Source organism: Sphaeramia orbicularis, chromosome 7, assembly GCF_902148855.1.
Source record: "Sphaeramia orbicularis chromosome 7, fSphaOr1.1, whole genome shotgun sequence".
Taxonomy (NCBI): Eukaryota; Metazoa; Chordata; class Actinopteri; order Kurtiformes; family Apogonidae; genus Sphaeramia; species Sphaeramia orbicularis.
In genome coordinates, this window is record NC_043963.1 from 51,574,732 (window position 1) to 51,598,887 (window position 24,156).

The 24,156-nt window shown below is 38.2% G+C and overlaps 1 protein-coding gene across 2 annotated transcripts in view; it reads right to left on the reverse strand.

The window, feature by feature from the left end:
• Nucleotides 1-638: 638 nt before the first annotated feature.
• Nucleotides 639-24,156, reverse strand: part of stk35 (serine/threonine kinase 35) — a 28,191-nt gene continuing 4,673 nt past the window's right edge. Inside the window, exons 3-4 of one of the 2 annotated variants that reach the window (XM_030139335.1) lie at nucleotides 2,529-4,198; nucleotides 639-2,497 (exon numbers count right to left, since the gene is read on the reverse strand). The gene's annotated coding sequence lies outside the window, so the exon portion shown is untranslated. Of the gene's footprint in view, nucleotides 4,199-24,156 lie in introns of both variants that reach the window. The other variant, XM_030139334.1, reaches the window with a different exon arrangement.

Below are 24,156 nucleotides of genomic sequence, written 5' to 3' on the forward strand. Positions count from 1 at the left end.
TCATCATTTATTCCAAGAAAAGTTCTCAAACATATTTACTGCAAAAAAAAAAAAAAAAAGATGCTTGTCTCAAACATCTATTGGCTCCTGTCAGCTTCAATAACAAAACAGTTCTTATTTTACAAATTTAAAACATATAATTCTGTACAAATTGGAAATATGCTCTAAAAGAAAACATTTCAAGATATTACACACAACAGTTTAAGAACAGTGTGGCTCTGAATGGTGTTAACAGTGAGGCAGTGAAACGGTTTGCATAGTGTAAAGGATTTTCAAGTGGAATCATTACTTGTCTGACAAGTGTTCAATGAAATGACTCATACAAAGAACAGCAACAGCAGGGCAAGTGGACTACAGATTCTACTAGTGACATTGAAGTTTGAAAACTCCTCAGTTAGCTTATGTACTTATCAACTAAACCACTGCAGTCTAACTATATTAGATTTAATGCGTAAAGGAACACTTATACTGAGCACTGCAGGTCATAGATTCGGCATCCCACTGGGGTGAAAAATACACAGGATTGTGTATGTTAATCTAGTCTTTTAGCAATTTTAAACACATCTACCAGTTTCAGATCCTATGACTGACACAGTGTGTCCAAAGGAAATACCAATATGTACTTTTTTTTTTTGAACCACCACTAAGTCCATTTATATGTGGAGTCTTAGTTGTTCTAGACCTCCAAGATATTCTGTAATTTTCATAGAACTAATTTTTTTGACATTTGCAACTGCATAAAAATAAAAATGAATTATATATGACTTAATAAACTGGTTGAGAGCCATTAAATTGAGTCTGTGTATAGACTACAGAACACCTAGCTTCCATCCATATTTTGTAACATAATACTATAATGTATCCAGAAGATATGTTACAGAAACATGGATACGGAAGCCTTTCTACAATATGGGAACATTAGTTTTTGGATGCAAATATTTTAGCATCACACATCATACATTTTGGAGTAAAAGAATAAAAGTTGCAGATAAGAAGCAATTTTTGAGTAAAAGGTTAGGCATTACTTGTAGTTGAGCAAAAACATGACAGAAATTGGGTCACAACTGAAGAGAGGTCTGAGGTTTAAAAAAAAAACCCTATTCTTTCTGTATCAGAAACAAAGACAAGGTTTTCTACGGAGACTGTAAAGGTAGGTAAGGTCTGTAAGAAAACTAAGAATGAGGTAGGAGCACACTACAAAATACCTTTAAGTCTGCCACTGCTGAGTCAATCCACTAAATGCTACCAAGTACTATGAAACCAAAAGTATTTGGTCATTTGTTTGGAGACTTGTGCTGTGTTCAGCCCAAACCTGACATGAATTTCTTACACTAGAAGTTAATGCAAAGATGAAATCATTTACTGCTGTTACATGTGTTTCACTCTTAACAGAGATAAGGAAGCTGTCAGTTTAACTTACCCATCATAAACCCAGTAACCGATAGCATTTGTGGTGTTACTAATCTGACATTAATGGTAAATCAAACACATGAGAGTAGACCGTAAACACAACACAAAATGCCTCTGTGAGACAGAACATCACATTAGTAAGGCACTAAGATATCATTATAATTGTTATAATCATGAATTATCACAATGCTTAGATGTGTTCTTATGGTCTGTAAGACATAAGTGTCATGGTATAATACCTTATACCCTGTACTGTCAAACTGGGAGCTAGTACAGAATTAACACAAACCAATTAGTGGACTTGCGGTCAAATCTTACAAGTTAACTTGCTAATCCATTAACATGGTTGGCGACAAATGAGCTCTGTGAGCTATCTTCTGTTATGGAGCCTGGGTAAAGAGGATCAAACTGCACAACCACTGATTTTACAAATACACATATATTACTTTATTTGAGCTAACAGGTGTACTTAACCGTGAATTAGGTGTTAGCTTCTACTGGTTATTAAGTGCGAATATTTACATTTTTTGAAAATACTCCAAAAACACTTCAGTGTCAGTATTCATGTAACCTGAGGTCAAAGTTGGCCTGACATTTGGTTTGAACACAGCATAAGGACATTACAGCCTTCCAGGTGTGAAACATACCAACCTCTGATGAAATGTGTGCCTTTGACCCTTTGCATTCCAACTGAACACACAGTCGCTCAACACCTTCAAGTACCATCTCACATCTTTAGATGGGAGGCCACTGACAGCACCTATGCATCTTGAGTTATGTAAGACACAATCAACACTTGTCCTAATGCTATTTCAAGCATTAGGACACAGTGAGAGGGAAACATTTTTTAAAATGTTTTTTCTAACTAGTGTAAAATTTGTTTTCTTTTTTTTGCTCTGGATCAACAAACAAACTATTCTTTGGAACATTTGAGTCTACTGCTACTGCTACAGCACAGTTTTGATTTTATTCTTTGTTTTGGAATTCAGTGCTTGATGCCATCATTTCATTTCCAGTTAAGAGCTACAAAGCCATTCAGGTTTTTCAGTACACTACTCAACTCCTCTGCTGTCAGTAGGAAAAGTCACTGAAACTAAGCTGATGTCAGTAACAAATACCACTTTCCTCTGATCACTCATTTAGTCCTTACTGTAGCCCTAATACTCTTCTGTAGGCTATGACCATTGTGTGCCCTATTGTGTCTGAAACAGTATCCCAAACTTCACATATCACTGCAAAGTGTCTGACACCCTTCAGTAAGGAAAGACAGCACAGAGGGCCTGGGCTGGGCACCCTGTGTCTGATTTGGGGATTATTTCCAGATGCCAAATCTTCTAATTTCCTGCGAGTCTCCGAGTCAGACAAAAGAATTCAGTCACAGATGGCACAACCCTGCTAGCCCTTTTCCCACAAAATGCCATTCATATCAGAAACCTTAAGACTCAAATCGTAGCAGATGTGAGTTTAAAACAATGCTCTGTATCCCTTCATGACTGAAAGCCTGAAAAATTACCCAAGTTTAGAGCAAATTGTTACATCAGTATGTGAGGAATCTTATAGAACCACCTTGAGCATTAATGTAAAAACATTCAGCACAATTTTAACAAAAGTAATTCATATTTATGTCATCAAAACAACAAAAATAAAACAAACAAAAAACCCCCACAAGGCTTCCCTCATAAACAGCCTGCTTGGTAATCATTCAAATTATCATGTCTTGATCATGCGTTATGCTAATTTAGCTAAATTTACAGTGACAGATTTGTCTAGCTTCGGCTCTTTGGATTCAACAGGAACTAATGCCCAATAACACCTACTTAAATTTCTCTGCAGGACATTATTTGGTTACAAATGAGCATAACTATATGAAGCTCAGACAGGACTGCTACTTCTGATGTGTGGACAGTACACAAAGACAAAACACAACTTGACTGCCTTTAGAACATGTCACAGAGTTGCAAAGCATCCATCTTTACTGGTAAAATTTCTTCCATTTCACTACCCAATCTGTACCAGAGATACTATTAATTCAATCTGGAATCCATTTTACTTCTGAAATACTGGAAACAGGAAGTAGTATTATCACACATGCAAGTTTCTTGTATGGACTGGGTAGAGACAAGCATCATTATTGCACTCAAGACTTTGGGCAGAGGAAGTGATGATCACATTGTTGCTTATTAAATCCAGGAATATTGTTTGAAACATCATGACGTCAAAGAAAGAAAAAAATACAGTGGTATGTTTTGACAGAGGCCAGTAAAAAATGGTTCCTAACTGTTTTTTTTTTTTTTACGCTGAATCAAATTTCTGTCCTGGTGTTTTTAAATTTCTATTGATCCAATCGCACTTTGTGTGAGTTCTTTTTTTTTTTTTTTAAGGCACCAGGGAATTATAGGGCTCACGGGTAAGAAGAGACTACTAGTGTTGTCTGTTGCTGAGAATTATTCATGTATCAGGGCAATGCATGCTTTCCCTTTAGAATAGTGGTGTGTCAAAGTCACCTTTGCCACATTGCTTACATTTGACATGTTAAGAAGAGCAGTCTATATGGGGATCTGAATTAAAATCATAAAACAACATATACCCCTTGTCTAATACAGATTAAAACAAATGTCCTCTTCTCCATGGTGAAAGGGATGTGGACGCTGCTGGGGGTGTTCCCATCTGAGGGTTTTGGAATCATTAACCAGTTCAACACTTTCCACTCCAGTTGCTGATGTGGATTGTCCACAGTTGAGTATGTTGTTATTTTCCACTTGAGTCCATGTCCATGTAGTAAACAAAGCTGTCAAGACAGAAAACAAGAACAGGTTAACATAAACCAAAAAATTTGCACCTGCTTTACACAACATTCATATTAGCATTAATAGGAGTCGGCTCTTACATTAATTAAATACGTCTTTCACTGAAGAATGAATTGAACAAGTAACACATTATGTTGGAGTCTGTGTTGTGTTGTGAGCTGCCTGTTCACTGATGTTAGCTAACTATCACTAAGCTAATGATAGATTGTGCTACTGCTGTAGAAGAAGATTCTGAAAAAACTTGGAAGAGGTGGAAAAGTTGGTGCAATGTGAAACACATAAGGTGGAATGGAACAAAAATGCTGTGGAATTAGGAAAAGCTATCCAGCATGAAGAGCTGCAGAAACAAACAATGGAAGAGTTTGAAATGTTATATGATCCAGATCAGTGGTTCAAGAGGAAAAAGCAGGTTCAGGTTAGCTCCTCATCCAACAGCACAGGTTATGTATTACTGTATGAAACACAGTCTATGGACTATCTTCCCCCCCACCCCCCCTTCACTGGTCTCCTTCACTGGTCTCCTTCACTGTACCGAAAAAAACATCAAAAATGTATCGAACCGAAGACCAAATCAAAATTTTTCTGTACCGTTACATCTCTACTACATATACATTTCCCAGCAGCAGCACCACCACTGCAAGATTACTGCTGCAGCTGCTTCAGTATTTTATGAAACACTGTATCAGGAGGTGGCATTACATGACTCTTTAAAGTTGAAAGTGACAGACACAAGAGGTGGAGAGTGAGGAAGAGAGGCTTATGTAGCCTGGGGCAGTCAGAAAGAAGTTTTGTTTGTTTTGTAACTTCTTTTTTTCCACAATTTTTCACTAAATTTTGCATGTTTGTTTGGTCTCTTTTTAAAATCCACACGGTGTTGAGCTTTTCTGTTGTCAACCCGGTTCTCTTAAAATGTGGGACAAATTTTAATAACATAGCCATTTACTGTATCCTATGTAAAAGAAGTCATAACTTGAGTATATCTGTCATTTTACCAGATCCTGTTTTCACCTTATCGTTTTGGAATAAATGACAGTAAAGATTGTTCAGACAAACAGTGAAGTTTACAAGGTTGGACACAGCCATGGTGCATTGCATTGTGTAACCTACAGGTGTGTGTGTGCTCAGGTATGGGAGGCATGCTAGTAAAATATATGCCTGGGGTCAGGGAGTTGACTTGGTTCACATGGACAAACAGTAGAAGATACTCACAGAGTGAGTACTCAGTGTTAAAAACAATTCAAACTGGCTAGCTGTTGAAACAAACAAACAAAAAAAAAATGCCACAAATGTGAGTCTAGTGGATTTACGGTGGAAACTAAATTTAGTTTCACAGAAATGGATTCAGGTCTCAATCAGTCAACAAATTACTCACCTACACTAAGAAAGCTAGTCTCGTATATTAATACTATGGATACTATACTATCCATTAATACTCATAGGGGTATTCATTGATATTTTCTTTTGACCACATTAAGTTCAAACATCTGATATCTATAGAGAAATAAATTATCAACTGTTTTTCCCAAAAAAGACATGGTGGGAACAGTACATTGTAAACTACTTGACATAAATGTGGATCCGCAAGTTTTTGCTGTCCGTAATAATGTATGCACCAGTCCATTCTGTATCGCCATTCTGCATGTATCTTGCTAAGCTAACCCACTTGTGCACTTTACATGCAGTGAGGTTATGCAACAAAGAACAAACCGCTGCTTTAGGCCAGCCTGTGGTACGTCAGAGACTGGGCTATTATTAGACCAGCCCAGAACCAAACCTGGTTGTGTCTGCCACCAGGATATGTACTCAGGTGTCATTTTACTGTAGGTCCATTTGTCAGATTTTACACCAGACACACCCAAGGACTTGATTCTTGGTAACTAATGTATACCAAGGCACTAATAATGTACCAGTATCTGAGATCATTTGGGTCCATATGGTTTTGCTGTATTTTCATGCAACAGTCAGAAATTGCAAACTGTCATACCTCAGATCATTTCCACTACGCTGGATAATTCTGCCTAATAATAACTGCCATAAAACAATTACAAAACGCCTAGATTTGGACCATTTCTGAGGACTGAGACATGGCAGAGATTGTTTACTTTCTAATTAATTTTCTATGGAATAGACAGATTTTTAGATGTCAATTTATTTTCTGGAAAGTTGTGATTCATAGTTGTTAGTGCAGCCTGTGTAGAATTCAGCCCGTTTTTATGCATCAGTCCTAGAGAAGTTGCTTATTTCCAGTTCTAGGGGCACTGTTCTGTCGGGGGTCATGACCCCAGTTTGCATTACTCTTTCCTATAGAGCACACGTTAGTAGTCAGACACAGATTGGCAACTCGCTGAGCTAAAGGATGATTTCAACAGATTTGTTTTAGTGATCTCAGTGTTTCCTCTACAGTTTTTTTTTCAGCAGCAGTACTTGTGATCATCAAATAATTTTTTGTCCTTTTTTTTTAAAAATCTGCTTTGTGATATTTCGTTTAGAACTTAAGTGAGAAAAGAAATTAACAAAATTAAACAAGCAGTGGTAAACATTTTATTTTTATTTTGTAAAATTGAATGACAGGGTGTAACAGGCTGCTGTAGAATGTATATCATGGAGAACAGGTATGTTGAGTAGATTCTGAGGGTTCAGCAGAAGAAGTGCTGATCTCAAGCTTAAGTAGGATATCATTTCCCTGCTCTCTGCTTTGTTGTTGTTATTACAACTACATAAATAAACCAAACAAAGGAAACAGTATGAAGGTCGACCTGCTGTAGATCCTCAACAAAATGAAACCTGCTGCCTCCTCAGAAACCCTTCAGGGCAATTTTAGTGACATAACTCTGAACAGGACTTGTTAAAAACCGGTAAAGAACAGTATCTGGAGGAAGCAGTGGTGGTTGGGGGAGTCAGCTCTCTGTGTTTAGCAGTCAGAGAGTGGGAGTGCTGGCTTTGTTTTATGAGTTTGGGAATGGATTTGTGGGTGTGTGGTAAGCAAAGCAACAGATTCTAATTGACTTGATAATTGAATTGTTCACAAAAACTGTTTATTATCTAAGTTTAGGTGTGTTTGGTTCCTCCTAACACAAAAACTGGCAGACCATGTCCTACATATCCACAGACCGGGTTTGTGTATATCCTTGACATCAATTTACAAAATATTGTGAATTTAGGCAAGCTGAAAAATCAGCCCCTCACCCTCGGAGAAAAATGTACTGTGTTTTTGTGTGACCAAAAACAAAAACATTATTTTTCAATCCACAAATTGGTTAAGGGTTTATTATTGCAACATAATAAATTTGAAAGCCTCACTAAAATTTCAGAGAGATGAGTGAATCTTTTGTTTTCTGCAACAGATGGTGACCACATTCCATTTCATCTATGATTTAGTCACAGAGAGCTTTGTTTAACAACACCAAGGGTCAGCAACCTTTGCCATCTAAAGAGCCACTTTAGGACAGGAAGAGAAAATCAAAACTGTCTGGAGCCAAAATACATCCCTACATATTTTTTTTCCATTTTTTATTTATTTATTTATTTTTGGACAAAGCCACATGGAGCCACTTGAAAAGGGCCCAAGAGCCAAATGTGGCCACAGGTTCCCTACCCCCTGAACTACACAGAAAAATACTGTCAATTCAACACTGGAACTACACAACTGCTGTTGGGAGATCTAGCCAATAGGCCTTAATATTCCCACCTGCAGTCATGGAAGGACGTGTTGGGTTAGAGATGGTACTCAGACTGTCAGAGGATTAACATGGTGTAAAGAGCTTACAGCCTATTAGATCCAATACACCAACCATGAATGGGGACAGTGAAGTGGAAAATATGTGGATCTATGTTTTTCCAGAGCACCGTGGGATGACACCAGGTTTTCTAGAGGTATCAGACACAACATTAACCCCTTTTACACTGAAAATTACTGTGCATATTTTCAGCTTTTGTTTGCATCTGTACAAGAAATTGTCTCTGTAGATCTGTCCCTCAGTCCATATTACATTAAAAAATGCAATATGCCAGGAAAGGTTTGACAGAAAGTCACAAAATTGCAAAAAACATTAACAAGGATGCAAGGATGAAGTGAGAAAAATTAGGCTGGCAAAGGTAAAAAATACACAACTGACTCATTTTACACTTTTTTGTAAGGTTTCTCATCACAAATGCTCCAATGATTCTAGAACCAAAACTCAGTCCTACATTAGCACCATAAAAATGCTTACGTGCAGATATATTTGAAGTGGGTTCTGCTTTTTAGTTTTAGTCTAACAAAGCCTGCCTTAGCAAGGATCAGTCTGTTTACCAGGAACTAGCATGCATGGGTAACTTCACAACACGGCCATCAACCTCTAAGTCTAAGGGCTATTAAATTCTTATTTATTTTTTTTAAACTCACCAAATATACCTTAGCAAACACATAAATAAAGTCAATTTGTGTAGAACCTTGACTTGACTTAGGAAAATGCATGTCTATGGGTTACCAAAATACTAAAAGTGAGTTAAATTTCTGCGTGGAGTTTGCATGTTCTCCCCATGTCTGCATGGGTTCTCTCCGGGTACTCCGGCTTCCTCCCACCATCCAAAGACATGCACTGATAGGTTAGGTGGTTAATCTAAATTGCCCATAGGTGTGAATGTGAGAGTGATTGTTTGTCTCTAAATGTTCAGCCCTGCGATGAACTGGCGACTTGTCCAGGGTGTACCCTGCCTTCGCCCTTAAGTAGCTGGGATAGGCTCCAAGCGACCCCCATGGCCCTAGTGAGGATAAAGCGGGTTCAGATAATGAATGAATGAGTTAAATTAACTGCTATAGATTGAGCTTTTATTATTATTTTTTTATTCACAACTTCATGGATCATTTGTTTTTACTGAACAGATTTCGTAGTGAATGCTATTGACTTATTTTCGTGTTTAAGTAAAGCTGCAGCGTTTGATATTTTTTAGGCTACCTGAGCAAAAAATATATAGTTGCCCTAAGCAAATTGTAACTAAAGTAGTCTGACATGAAATGAGAAATTTATACTGTGATGGAAAATGTTGCCCACTCATGAATATGATAAAATAAATTTAAAAAATGGTGTGTATATGTATGTATAATTTTTTTATTTATTAATTTTTTAAAGTTCCCTATATTTTAAGATTCTGTGATAGAAGTTGCATATGTATATATATATATATATATATATATATATATATATATATATATATATATATATATATATATATTATACACACACACACACACACACATATATATATATATATATATATATATATATATATATATATAAAACAAAATTCATTTTATATGTGTTACACAGTAGATGTCTGTGCATAATAAGTAGACTTCATGCAAACAGGAAATGCAAATTTTGCATTTCATTAAGTTGAAGTCCTTTGTGGTTTTACAGCTGACATTGCAATATGATTCATCACACAGCTCTACTGTAGTCATGTGACTTTAGAATGAAGCTGACATATTGTATGTTAGCACTTGTGTTTCCATTACGGAAGGGGGAAATTCACTTGGGTACATTTTGAGGATTTATGACCACAGCCGGTGCCTTTCACTCATACCCTGACCCCTACTCTTAAAACCTTACATAAACACACAACATACAGAAACCTCAGCTTAGGAACTCATTTTCGCTGCTCTTGTGTTCAAACCCTGAGGGAACCCCAGAGAAAAAAAAATTATGAGCTTCTTGGTCACTGAATGCTCACTTTGACAGAAATGTTGCATAAGAATACATGGGTGCTCATCACACTCACTTCCAAAATCTCTTATAGGTGGCCTCCCATTGAAATTTTTCAGCTACTCTGTAATACTGACAGAGCCCTGCAGAACACACTGTACCCACTTCAAAGTGCTGTCCGAACAACTCCATCAGATGACAATTCACTTCTGTCAATAAGATAAGAAAGTGGAAGACACATGCCATAAATAGGTATTAGGGTTTAGCATGTTTACATAAGAGCATGGGATTCATATATACATGCCATAGCTACATCCTGTCAGTGAAATCAAACAGGAGCTTACAGGGCTGTGGCCTGGTTTAGACAGAGGCGGCACATGGCTGGCACACAGTGAGAGGACAAAATGTTCCCGACAGAAGCCCTGTTTAAGCCCTGAACCAGGAGGAGCACTCTCATTGTCCGACTAAGCAGAGCAGAGCTGAGGCAGGGCAGGGAGGGCTGAGGTGTAAGCACAGTGACGTCACACTAAAGAAAACACATTTGTTCACACACATTTCATAAAGATTTCATGACCTGAAAAAAAGGCATGTTCATGTATTACAGATATTACATACTAGATACATACTGCCTTTCTCAAACTTGGGGTCAGGACCCCAATAAGTCACAGGCCCATTTCTTTTGAGTCATGGACAATGCGATGTATGTAGTGCATTTCAATCAATCAAATATTTAAATAGAATACAAAAAATTAAAATGCAGTTACTATTATTATTATTACTAAATAAGGGTGTTCAGATGCTGTATGCTGCTCTCCTTCTTTTTGTGAACCTCGAACTGAAGATGGGGCATTGTTGAAATGAAGATACATGGAAAGTTCGTAAGTTTATGTAAGTGCTCAGCACTTCATAAAATATTTTTTTTTGTTATTTTATTAAATATTATTTTATATTCCGTACAAAACAACAACATTTGGACAGATATCTCCGAACTATACCCAAGCATTACCAATATCAAGGGAAATATCTAAAACATGTAGGATTCTAGCCCTGGAGGACTGGATTTGAATAAAATGTGTTTTTTATGCGTGGGTCTTAAGGAGACAACACAATTTCCCTTTTAGGTTTTGAGCTGACAAAGTTAGGGAATGACTCAACTAGAGGTATACTATACGGATGCTAAACAAAGCTTGGAGCATGTTTTTAAATATTTTTATTCATTTAGCACAGCCTCCCAATTATGGGCTCTTGCAGTGAAAAATTGTACCTTGTTGTGGTTTTAGTAAGATATACAGATAGATTTCTGGGGACAGATTTTCTGCTGTTTGGGAAGTCTGTCAGGAGAATTTCATACCATAAATAAAAATCTATAAGCATTGAAATGAATAAAATAAGCAAAATAAAAACCAAATCACAAAATCAGAAAAGAGAGGTGTTTTTTGTTGTTAATATGTCTAGTTTTGAATTTTACATAATTTTCATCCTGTTGCATCTTTTATGAATTATTAAAAATAAATAAATATCCATTCTTCTTCGGTTTCTTCAGCTTTAAAATTGACCTTGAAAGTGTTAATGACTGACGTGTGAAAGTCAATAATGACTGACATAAAAATTCTGCGTATGTGGCACCTGGCTATAGAAGATAGTATAGTGGCTCTCCATTGTCTAATTTTTCCCATCAGTTTGATAATGAATTAAAATAGTTTTACATTTCTCAACGTAATATTACAGATCTCTAAATTTGCACTGTTGCTTTGACACAGTATCTGTGTAAAGTAGGGGTGTGCAATATGACAATATTAGATTGTGAAGGATTACAATGTATTAACGATCTGACAAAGCAGAGAGATCGTGAAATCAGGGGGGTGGGGTGTGTTCCATGCTGCATGTACCCCACAATGAATATGCGCAGTGAAAGTGAAACTTAAACTCTTGTGTAGTATCAAAGCCTCACGGGTCTACTGGGCTGAATTTGATTTCATTCTTAAAGCGCATGCGTCATTACCCATGTGCTGCGTACTGCCGCAGACCTGAACGTAAACAAACTAATGCAATACTGCGAGTTTGTCTGCAGGATCCGGTGAACCATTTGTTGTATCCTTTGAATAGGACAACTTCACACAGATTCACAGCAAACATGTGCAAAGTCTGTGTAATGAAAATATAGTTTAAGGTGCCTTAAACTTTTAAGGCACCTTAAAAACGCACCGATAGCTCAGTCACTTATAGTTAGTAAACATGTATAATGTTAGCTCACTCAAGTCGTAGATTGTACCAGTCAGGTGTCTAACGTTAATATGTTGCTGGCATTATTTTTATGGTGTTTTGAAAAGATGAGTTGTCATAATGTCGCTAATCATCCATGTCTCACTACCATCATCTACAGGCTAACGTCAAAGCCAGACAACCATCTTCATTATGAATTGTGGCTAACATTACAGGCAGGACGCAGGTTTGTGCAGGCCACCTAATGTTAGGTTTATAGGTTAATGTTATACAGACATTGAAAGGCTCTGATGTGATAGTTGGAGACACTAATAAATTGTAATTTGTTATTGATATTATTTGCATGCTTTTAGTAATATATTCCCCTTATCCTCATTAAGGTTAGTTTATATTAATTTTTATGTCTGCAATATTATCTTAGAACCAGTTCTTCTCTCAGAACCCTGTGGTTCCAGATGCTGCACATGAATATAAAAGTTTTCTGTATCATCACAATCTTAGTTCAAGAATTAGTAACCTAACCTATTTCACAACCTGTTCATGTACAGGTTCACAGGATGCAACAAAGCAAAAAAGGGTGCCAGTGCAAAGGGACAGAATAGGCAAGAGAAGTTCAGGTCCACAGCAATCCCAGGAGTCTGGATACTACTTTTGTTGCACCATGGTTGGGGTTTTCATCCAAATTTAAACTGAAAAATATTTAACAGAAAATGTGGTGCTATCCAGTCAATCAGTAACTGAAAGAGTGTGAAATATTACAATTAATGTTATTATTAGGAAAAATACACATTTTTTTTTTTCTTTTTTAAAGAAAAGATTTTATTGTGGTCTTTTTTCATATTGTGTCAATGTTGCTATTTGATGACAGAGAGATGATAATTCAGTACAACTTTGTATTCCTGAGATATAGCTCTGCTGTGTTCAAAGCAGAATGACTGGCATGTAGCACTCATTAATCCCATTGTAGACTTGAGACTTGACTTGGATTGAGCTCAAAGACTTGAGACTTGACTTGGACAGTGAGCTCAAAGACTTGCCAGCATCTCTGGGCTGCCATCATGTGGATTAGCCTACATTTACTGTAACTTCTGAATCTGTTTTTTTAAAATGGCAATCACACATTGCTGACGCAATGACGCAGACTACTCACTGACCAAACAGTGGTCTGCCATATTTACACGTCACGTTTTAGCATCTCTTCCCCTGTTTTGGAACCGCAGCGGAGCAGATTAAAAAAAACTAGTACCAGGTACCAGATTTCAGGTCCTTTTACGTAATGGAAATACAAAAAGCTGAGTCGAATCGAGTCACGCCAGTACCATGTAGCGGAAACACGGCATTATATGGTGCTTTGCACCATTGTTATGGCAAAAATCAAACAAACCATACACATTGGAACAGTATTTCAAGTTTACTAATTTGTCTTGCTCGCTGACACAAAACTTGTTTAATGCATCTTAACAATAAGACTGAACCTGATTCCTAATCCAGGACTGACCTCCTTAAGAAAAAAAAAGTGAGAAGTAGGAAGCAGCTGTTACTGGAACAAATCCCATTTCAAATCAAACAAACTATGAATAGCTACTAAGCCTGTAACGGTACACGTACCGAACCAAACCGTTTCGGTACGCACCTGTTCGGTTTGGTACACAGCTGTACCGAAACGGCACAGTATGATGAGAAAAAGAAAAAGGAATGAAAGACGTTGTTCGATGCGGAACTTTAAATCCATGCAAGTTTCACACGGACATATTGAAGGAGCACACATTGACCCGAAATATGAAATAGCAGTTGATATAAGGTTAAAAAAACACAACAAATATGATGTGAACCTGGAAGGAAGAGACTGAAGACCCTCCACCATCAGTACAGTCCAGTTTGGATCAGTTCAGGTGAAAGACAACATTGAGGAAAGAGACGTTAATAAGACAGACGTTTTTTGGCCCCTATGAACTATGGTAGTTCTAAAACACTTACACTAACTCTGTCTGTCTGTTTGTCTGTCTATCACGCACGCTGTATAGTAGAGGAATAAATAGAATGTTGAAAGTATATAAAGTTTAACTTTCGTTTCACGACAGCATTAGTTATGGACTGCACCCCCAGGTATATAACTGTGCGCCCCCCCTACCCCCCAGCTTCGACAAAAAAAAAAAAAAAAAAAAAAAATCCCCCGTGCACACAGGCACACACAAATACACAGTGTCCTAAACAGTTTGTTCTCTGTCCTAAAATAAATAATTTGGTTCATTGTGTTGTCAATGTTTCTCTTCAGTTTGTTTAAACAGAATACTAGTTTACCCTGTTAATGTTGCACTTCATGTGGAATTTTTTTGTTATTTTTATGCAGAATGTGAACTGACAGAACTGTGATTAAATTTTTCTTGTTTGTTCGAAACTACCTTTCAGGGAAAAGTGCAATACTAATGTTTAAAATACATTTAGTAATACTAATAATTTATTTTATTTTCTACTTGATTTGTAGCAGCAGAATTATATTATTCCTGTTTTTCTGTATTCTATTGTCTCCAAAAATTGGGGGAAAAATGTTAAAAAAATTCATAAATGCATTAATAAACATTTTGAGGGGTTTTCTTCCTTCCTGTACCGAACCGAAAAAAAAAAGAATCGTGGCTTTGAAAACCAAAAACGTACTGAACCGAAAATTGTGTGTACCGTTACAGGCCTAATAGCTACACATTAGGGCTGCATGATTTTGGCAAAAAATAAAATCCCGATTTTTTCCTCTAAAAACTTGATTTTCGGGTAGAACTACAAAAGATAACAGAAGTCAGCATGTCATTTTTGTGAGCAGCCCGTAATTCAAGCCACTGCTCCCTACCTCAAATCTGTGATGGTATCTCGTGCTGTACCTACACAAGTTTTATTTTTTTCTTCATTAAGTCTTTATTGAATGAAGTAGAGTATAAAATCAATGTATAAAACAAGAAAATAACATAAGTTTGCCAGGGGGAATACACTACAATACAATGTCCACATCAGAGCAAATACTGATGGTTTTTACAGCCTTTTTGTTTCCAGATTTATCGAACAGCTTTAAATAAAGTTCAACATCTTTCAAAAAATAAATATTTGGTTTTGTGTTACAGAACTTACATTTGTGAATGAAAATTTAGCAACTAAATTAATTATTTAAAATTATTATTTTTAAAAATTTTTTTAATTTTTTTTCCTTTTTGGGGTATCTGGGCCCACAGAACTGATACCAATGTAAGTCAGTGACAGGCATCAGTCGTGCGTGCGTGGACCACATAATATGAGTGATCCCCAAGCGGTTCTATTTAAACTGGGGAAGAGACCACGTGGAAGAGACCGACTCAGGACACACTGGAGGGATTCTATCTGTGGAGCTGGTGGATGTGTCTGGGCAGAAGGCTATCTGGGCTCCTCTGCTGAGGCTGCTGACCCCGCAACCCGGACCCGGATCGGAAGAAGACGCTATGGTACGGATCCAGGACAACATAAGATGAGTGATGCCCATACAGCTATATTTCAATTGTGGGATCCGTGCGTGAAGCCACAGCTTATACTGCTATAAGTACTGCGGGTTCATTAACAGATTTAACGTCCGTGGTCATTACACAGACTTCTGTGAAGGACTGCTTTCACAGATAGGGAAAAAGAGCCTATGGTAGCCCACAGGCCCGTGGCCAGGAGACATGAAAAAGATGAAATCGATTTCGTGATTTCCCATTTTTAAAAACTGTCCTAATTAAAAAATCCAATTTCGATTTAAAATTGATTAATCGTGCAGCCCTACTACCCATGTTGTTGAACTGGACAACAGGTTTATCATTGAATCGAGGTGCTGAGTCTGGTCTCTGGTCTAAATATTGTGGATGAACTGCCGTCAGCTGAGCCCCCATTAAACATGTTCTGACAAAACATGCAGCAGAGAGCATATTTAATAATGGATTAAATTTCTATCTACTCTATTCTATCTATTCTTTCAACGCACCCAAAGCGCTTTGCATTATTGATTCATTATTCTTTCTCTCTCACATTCACACTCTGGTGGTGGTAAGTTAGGTTTGTAACTACAGCTGCCCTGGAGTAGGCTGACGGAAACGTGGCTGCCAATTCAAGCCAAACGGCCCCTCCGACCACCACCAAACATTCATACACATTCTTACACCAGTGTGAGTGACACTGGAAGAAAGGTTAGTGAAGTGTCTTGCCTAAGGACACAACAGCACATGACTAGGACAGAGCAAATTTCGAACCACCAACCCTTCAGTTATTGGATGACCCGCTGCCATGGCGGCCTATTTACATACACTAATCCCTCAAACAGATGACAGGTTTTCCCCTTGACCCCGGGGGCTTGTTGCATAATCCACTATCTCATCATGCTATGTCAGAAAGGCCAATCTGCCACACCTATAGCATCTGTGACGTCAAAAGGCAGAGGGGGCAGGGTTTCAATAAGGGTTAACAGGAATGGCTCTGTTATTAGAGAGCTACTTGTGGAACAAGCGCCTGAGTTCATTCATGGTCAGTAGTGGGTTCAAGTTCAGACAAAGAGATGCATGGTAGGGGTGAGTAAGCATTGACTGGGCAGCCGATTGATGTGCTACAAGGAGTTTCCGCTCTATATAGCAAATGATGACAATGAACATCAGAGACTGAGACACTGCAACACTGTTACTGACACTGCATTCTTCAAACAACAAGTTATGAAGTTGTGGTTTTAAATTATCTATGCAACACAACAAGACAAAAATAGGACTAATGGCACTCTACTTCATCAGCTGTTCTATCAACAATCAATAACAAGTTGAATTTCTGAGGTTGTCAGGTTCTGCCACTATGTTAAGAGTCCTGTGGTCTTGATGCAGGAGATCAATCTCCCAATAAATGTTGGTTGTACTTTCACTTGAGGATAACTCAACTAAAATAAAAGTCCATATATGACTTCCTATCCGTGCTCAATAGTAACTATATTGATATCTCTAACCATTTCCATGTAATAAGCCATCACAATATGGACCATTATAAGTAAAGGCAAATGTTGATTAAAAGTAATTTACAGTTTTATTGACAAATAAATGACATTTAAGAGAAGAATACATTTTTGTCATTGTCAAAACATTTGGACATAAATGTAGACAAAAAAGCATCATAAAAATAACAAAGTGGCTACTGATACAGTACTGTGGCATGAAATATCGGTTTGTCTATTACCACAGAGCCAATCAGTGCCCTCGTTATATCATGTCTAGACTGGCAGCGCCAAAGGCATCAGTACGTAAATCTGACATTGATATAAATCAGCCACTGGGACAATGTTCAGAGTGCAGAATTCGGACCACGGCACTCAACTGACACAGAACTGATACAGAACTGAGAAGTCACATGGCATACTGCTGCATCTAACATGTAGCTCCGCCCACCTTCTCAAGCCTCACTGACTCCACAGGGCAGAGAACACCATAAACAACATACTGAGTATTGAGAATAGGGGTATGCAATATGACAATATTAGACTGTGAAGGATTAGAACGTATCGACGATCCGACAAAGCAGAGAGATCGTGTGTGTGTGTGTGTGTGTGTGTGTGTGTGGGGGGTGTTGTTATAGGGGGGTGCGTTCCGTGCTGCATGTACCCCACAATGAGTATGCGCAGTGAAAGTGAAACTTAAAATGGCAGGGCAAGTCTGTCATAACTTAAGACTTGGCCCCCCACAGAGTTGGGCATACTTGACACCGTTGAGGTCCACGCACATCAACCTTTTTTTAAATGTGAAATTGGTACACTCAACTATGAAACGTGCGCGCATGTGGAGTCCACGCCACTCACAGCACGTGTGCACAGTATGCCAGTGTGAGTCCTCCACATACAGGTCTGTAGCGTAAAACTCTTAGAATGTATGTATATACATATATCTTAGTATGTCAACACTATGAACCTGTTCAATCAGCTGAAGAGACACCATCCCAAACAGTATGAGAGTCAAACTCAACTAGAAGACCAGCCAAACCACAGCCAGAGGCAATAGGTAGAATTAAACAAAAGGAAACAACTGTAATGAAAGCATTTAGTAAAGACACTCTATGAGAAGAGTAGCAAGCACGTTCCACATTGATTCTTTTTTGGAGTGCCTGGATTATTCTTCTCCTCATTTTGGACTTCTTCCTCCATCCAAGACCACCCAATACACTGATTACCAGTTGAAAAACCAGAGCTACCAGCCACCTGTTCTGTAAGCCTTGAGGATCACTGGAAACAGCCATTTCTTCATTGATATTTTGTTCTATATTTTATTTTATTTTTTTGACTTTTCATGTTTATTAAAATCTACCTCAAAAACCAAGTGCAATTCAGATTTTATGTTCAAGAGTGCACTTAATCAGAGGGTTGTTGTTTACATTTTAGTATGTTTATGTTCTTGGCACATGTTGGCAAAATTGCACAAACTAAATTAAAAATGTTCTGGAAGGTTCTTTGGGTTAAATTATTTTTTTCTTTTAGGTCTATGTTTTATATAGGGAAATTGTTTGGTTGCACTGTTCAGAAACTTGCAAATTAATCTCAAAGATCAAAGTAAATAATCATGATAAAATTTAGATTGTGATTTTATTTTTAAAAAAATCATGTTATGATATTTTTGCTATATTGCTCACCCCTAATTCAGAACAATAATTCCTATTCTGTATTATATACTATCACTAATTTGTCTTTTCTTCCATCAATTGCCACAGTACTGTGGTAGCAAAATACACAAAAGAATGCACTGAAGTATACACCATATATCACCACAGCACTGTGGCAACAAGAGGCGAATGAGTTCATGTAACAGTATCCATGATTGGCTCTAGTACAAATGCAGACATTTGATTGGCTCTGTGGCAATAGACAAACCGATATTTCGTTGTACAGTACTGTGGCAGTAGCCATTGCCTGAAAATAAATTATAACTAGAAGCACTCGGAGAGCGCAGATCTCCGCCAAGGCCGATCAGTGCCCCCCCCCCCGATCACCACCAAAATTTAATCATTTCTTCCTTATCCCATTTCCAACAAACCCTGAAAATTTCATCCAAATCTGTCCATAACTTTTTGAGTTATATTGCACACTAACGGACAGACAAACAAAACCTCCTTGGCGGAGGTAAATATGTACCACTAATATAATTATCACAGCATAACAATATCATCATACCAATCATTTCATTGACCAGCCCAGACATGTTGGGTTAGGGTAAATAACATACACAGAATACTATACGTTCTCCAACAAAAATACTGTTTCAATTTATTTATTTAAAGTTATACCTACCAATGTGGCATTTCTCACAGCACTTAGTGAAAATTTCAACATGAACAACCCGCCTCCCTCCAAACCCCCTCCTGCTTCTCTCTGCCTGAGCTCTGAGGCTCCCCTCCTCTCACCTGAAGCGCGTGGTAGAAGCGAAGGTGGAGGCAGAGGCCCATACCGCTTTGGCATATCTGCAGACCCCTCCCTCAGATACATCATCCACCTGCCGGGCTCCTGTTTCATCAGTAAACCCTGTATTTAAGGTTCTGGTCTGTGCAGCACTGGGTCAGTGTCTTCACCCAGGAGATGGGCGCGTGCACTGTAAACGCGTGGCCTTTGAATTTTCCGTGGACATTTGAGGTTTCATAGTCCATACATTTATCATCCTACATCATCCTACATTGTGTGACACCATGTACATGTACCTTTATGAGTCCTGCGGTCATAAAAGCTGACCTTTGTGCAGACCTGTCTGTGGAGTCATATACACCCAACTCCTGGACTTCATCTCCATCCCTCATTCACCGGACTCCTGTTTGTTCCCCTTGGTTGTTGTTTCTGTTAATAAATCCGTTTTTTTCCCTTCATGTGCATTTGAGTCCTATCCATTCACATCCCTAGACAGGAGACTGTGGTCAGTGACAGGAGAAGCAGCGCGAGTGAAGCATCAGATTCAGAGGTACCCATATCGGATGCAGGACGACGGTAATGGATCGGATGTGGGACAACAGTAATGGATGATTGACAGGAGGCTCAGCCAGGCTCAGCCAATTATTTCATTTGGACCGAATAAAATGATTGGTCAGAATTTTATCAGAAATATGAGCAATATATGAGAATTAAACATTTTTGAGGTTCAATACCTGGTGGATTTCTTTTACATTTTATTTTGACACACGCTTATTAGGAGCATTTTAAGATGACAAAAGAAAAGTGTACAAATGCCACATTATACAGTATAGCTTTAACCTTTATTTAACCAGACAAAATCCCATTGAGATCAAGATCTCTTTTACAAGGGCAACCTGGCCAAGAGATCAAGCAGCACACACCATACCAATCATCAATCACTTCATTTTTTTCTGCTTAAACTCGTCACGTAATGTAATGTCACTCTAACTGGGTGAAATATGAACAGAAACAGAGAAACAATCAGATCAAGTGTTAACATGTTTAATATTTTCCTGCTGAACAGATTACCAAAGGTTTCAACCACCTCTCTCATTCCGATTGAATAATGCATCTGAACATACCAATTTGGATCTATTTAAATTCTGATTGGGATGTTATTCCCAATATTAGTGGAACATTAGGGTCCATGTCATGGGTGGATTCAGGTGCACATGCTGTTTACCCACATCTGACATCTCTACCCTTAAGTTTGTCAGTGATACACATTTTGTTTTGTAGGCCTACAAATTACAATTTGGAAGGAGCTATACATATTTCTACTTAAAAATATGAAATAACGGCAAAATTTATGCTACTGTTTGTTGACTGTAGAGATGTGCATTGAATATATTTACACTGATGGGGCCAGGAAATTTGTGATCATTAGAGCAAGTCATGCCACAGGGTCTTTGACCAAAGTGTCAAGTAGTGACAAGATGGGATGGAAACCACAATGAAAGTGACAAATGCCCCTTTTCCACCACAGGAACTTTACCTTTACCCAGGCTTTTGAAAATCCTCAGAGCGTTTCCACCAAAATTACTTCAGTAAATAAACTTTCCCTCGACCCCAAACTTTTTTAGTGAGATATAAACTGGGCTGCATGCCTGCTGTTAGGTGTTATAAATACCAGGAAGAAACAAGTTCCTGAACAGCAAAACAGAAGTCACTGCTCTGTGTCATTATTAGGCTATGTCAATATCAAGCGGTCCTCCATAGCACATAAGCAATTCAGTCCATACCATCATACCATGCAAGGGCTGAAGTTGTGTGAGAGTAAAATGACTTTCCTCACTCATGGTTGTTTCAGCCAGTCTTTTGTAATATGTTTACAGCCTATAAACTGGAAAGAAACACCGATTTGACAGTTTTTATCATTGGTATTTATCATTACTGACTTTTGAAAATACCTATCAAATGGTTTTGGCACATATTGCCCCACCCTTCTAGTAGTTCTACCCACTTTTGTATAGTCAAGCAGATAGCACATGTAGTGAATACACGTGAGTCTAGCACTGAGGTTCGTGCCAATCAAAAACCTTCTCTGCCAATACGCCATTGTTTTCTGTGTTCTCTTTCATCGTCTCATACACAAAAACTGCAGCTGATTTGCCTCAGGCCTGGGATGTACCTTGTTTGGTTGCCAGTGTCAGTCTGAAAGCCATCCTCCAGCCAGCTCACATAGTTGTGCTCTCACAGAGGCCTCTCCCTTCACCTGAGGCCTACCCAACACACCTCCCTCTAAAGGCCTTCATTTCACATAACATATTTGCTTTTATTATTTTTTACAAATTAGTGACAGTTAAATACCTACCACACTATAGGGTCAGGCATGTAGTTAACCTTTTAATAGCTGGTATTGTGTATTGACGTGCAATGCAGTATTTACTTTCACTTCAGGTTAATCCTGTTTACTCAACAGTGACGTGGGGAACGGAAATCAGGAGTAGCAGTGAAGCTTAAAGCCTATTTGGAGAGAGGTGACAAGGCCATCCTGTGGTTTGATATCTCTATGACCACATCTTCTTCCATGGCTGAACCTGTTCACTGATGAGGTTTGATTGGTAATTCTCTTAGATGACTTTTTTCTTTTTTACAACTTTGATTTATAAATGCTGACACTGCTAAAGCTTAAGGCTGAGTGACAGAGCCAAAAATGGTCATCAATCAATGTTAAACATTGTCAATCATTATTTCTTTCAAGTTTAAACACTGATTTCTGGTTCTGAGTTAGAGTAAGTATTTAGGTTTTAAACTCTTCTTTCCTTTCAGAACATGACACATCATACTAAAGCTGGTTAGACAGCAGAACATTGTTATTCCATTTTTTTGTGTGTGGGGGGAGGGTTATTGTTTACATTTTCAGCTAAAAGTTAAAAAAAAAAAAAAAAAAAAAAAAAAAACCCAAAAAAAACTAAACTGTTGCATTGTTTGTCATCAAATGTTGAAAGTAATCATTTTATTATTAGTTTTGAATAATCTGTCTCTAACTTTGCAAAATGTTCTGCATCTTGGCAAGTGCTCTACATACTCAAATCATAAAGAATAATTTAAAACTACAAATAACCATGTGGTTTCAACCTTTGAAATAATGATTTGCCAGTTATTGTGATCATTTTCAACCTGGTTAGATGCTTTTTTTAAACTTTAAAACACAAATGAGATCAGATGGTGGGCATATGGACATATGTTATGCATACATTAGATACAGTATATGTTCCTGCTACACAGGCACACTTTGGCTGAGACTGATTCCTGAAATCCTAAGCCTGACGTCCCCTATACTGACGTAATGACAAGGTGTTTTTCTCTTCACACCACAGCGAAGTAGTGGGAGAGCACATCTAGATCACACATATTATAGTAGCTCACTACAACAATCAGTGACTTACCACAACCAGTGGCTTTTGAATGAGGAGAGTGTCAGCTGGTGACTGGGACAGCAGCGTCACCTTAAGGGAAGATTAACTGTTTTTAACCCAAGAGCCAACATTTCCTTTAAGCTAGTTCGTGCTGACTTAAGTGACACAGAAGAGCCTGCAGGTTTTAAAGGTCACTAATCACTAGCTGAATCCTCCTCTCTGTCTACAGGTACGCAGCATATCGAACTGGGCTATGTGTGTTTGGTTAGAAAAACTGCAGGTTATGTTGTCACACAAGATGAAATGAAAAAGAAATTGTTAGAGGTGCAATTAGGGCTGGGTAAAAAAACTGATTTGATCAATTTTGGATCGATTTCTTTTTAATTTTGCAGAATCGATTAATGGTGGATGAGATCAATTTTTCAGAGCAGGACCGTGAGCAAATGACCCGGAAAATGCCGATGCAGAAGCGCAGCCAGCTCTGTCTTGCGAGCCCCTCATGGGGTCTTGGTCATGCTTGCGATGGTTCTGGCGCAGGAGGAACGCGGAGGAAGGGTGGGGAAAACCCCTCTGCAGGAGGTCCTCCCGGCCTCAAATTCGAACCCGCAGTGTGGAGGAACTGGCCAGCGGAGGTGGGTTGCAGATGCCAGTCGTTCTAGAAATATTAACTTCGATCACCTGTGGCTGAGTGCGGAGTTAGAGGAATAATAAAGTGGAAATCTTGAAGCTCCGCCCACCCTCCCCCTCCAGTGAGTTTCTTGTACCAAGGGCCCGACATGAGTCTGTTTCAGGGGGGCCAAATTGGTTTAAGTGCCCCAGGGCGATAGTAATGTGCCTTAAGGCTGGAAGCACCAGGTATAAAACAGAATAAAGATGACAAAGAAGTCTGTTCTGAGCCACTGGAGAAACATAGACATGTTTCTGTCCTGTTCATTATTTCAGAGCAGATTCAGCTATTTACTGCTGAAATGTCATATTTATTTCCTTTCTAATATCAATATTGATTCTGTGTTGCATGGCTGCAGTAGTCAAATAATCAAGTTACAACTCAAAATTGTACTTTGGTATCACTAAATGAATCTGAATCAATCAATTAATACTGAATCGAATCAAATCAAATCGAATCGCAATTAATCGATTCAGAACCTTGTAAATCGAAATCAAATCGATTAAGGAAATTGGCCATGATACCCAGCCCTAGGTGCAATACCAACATAATA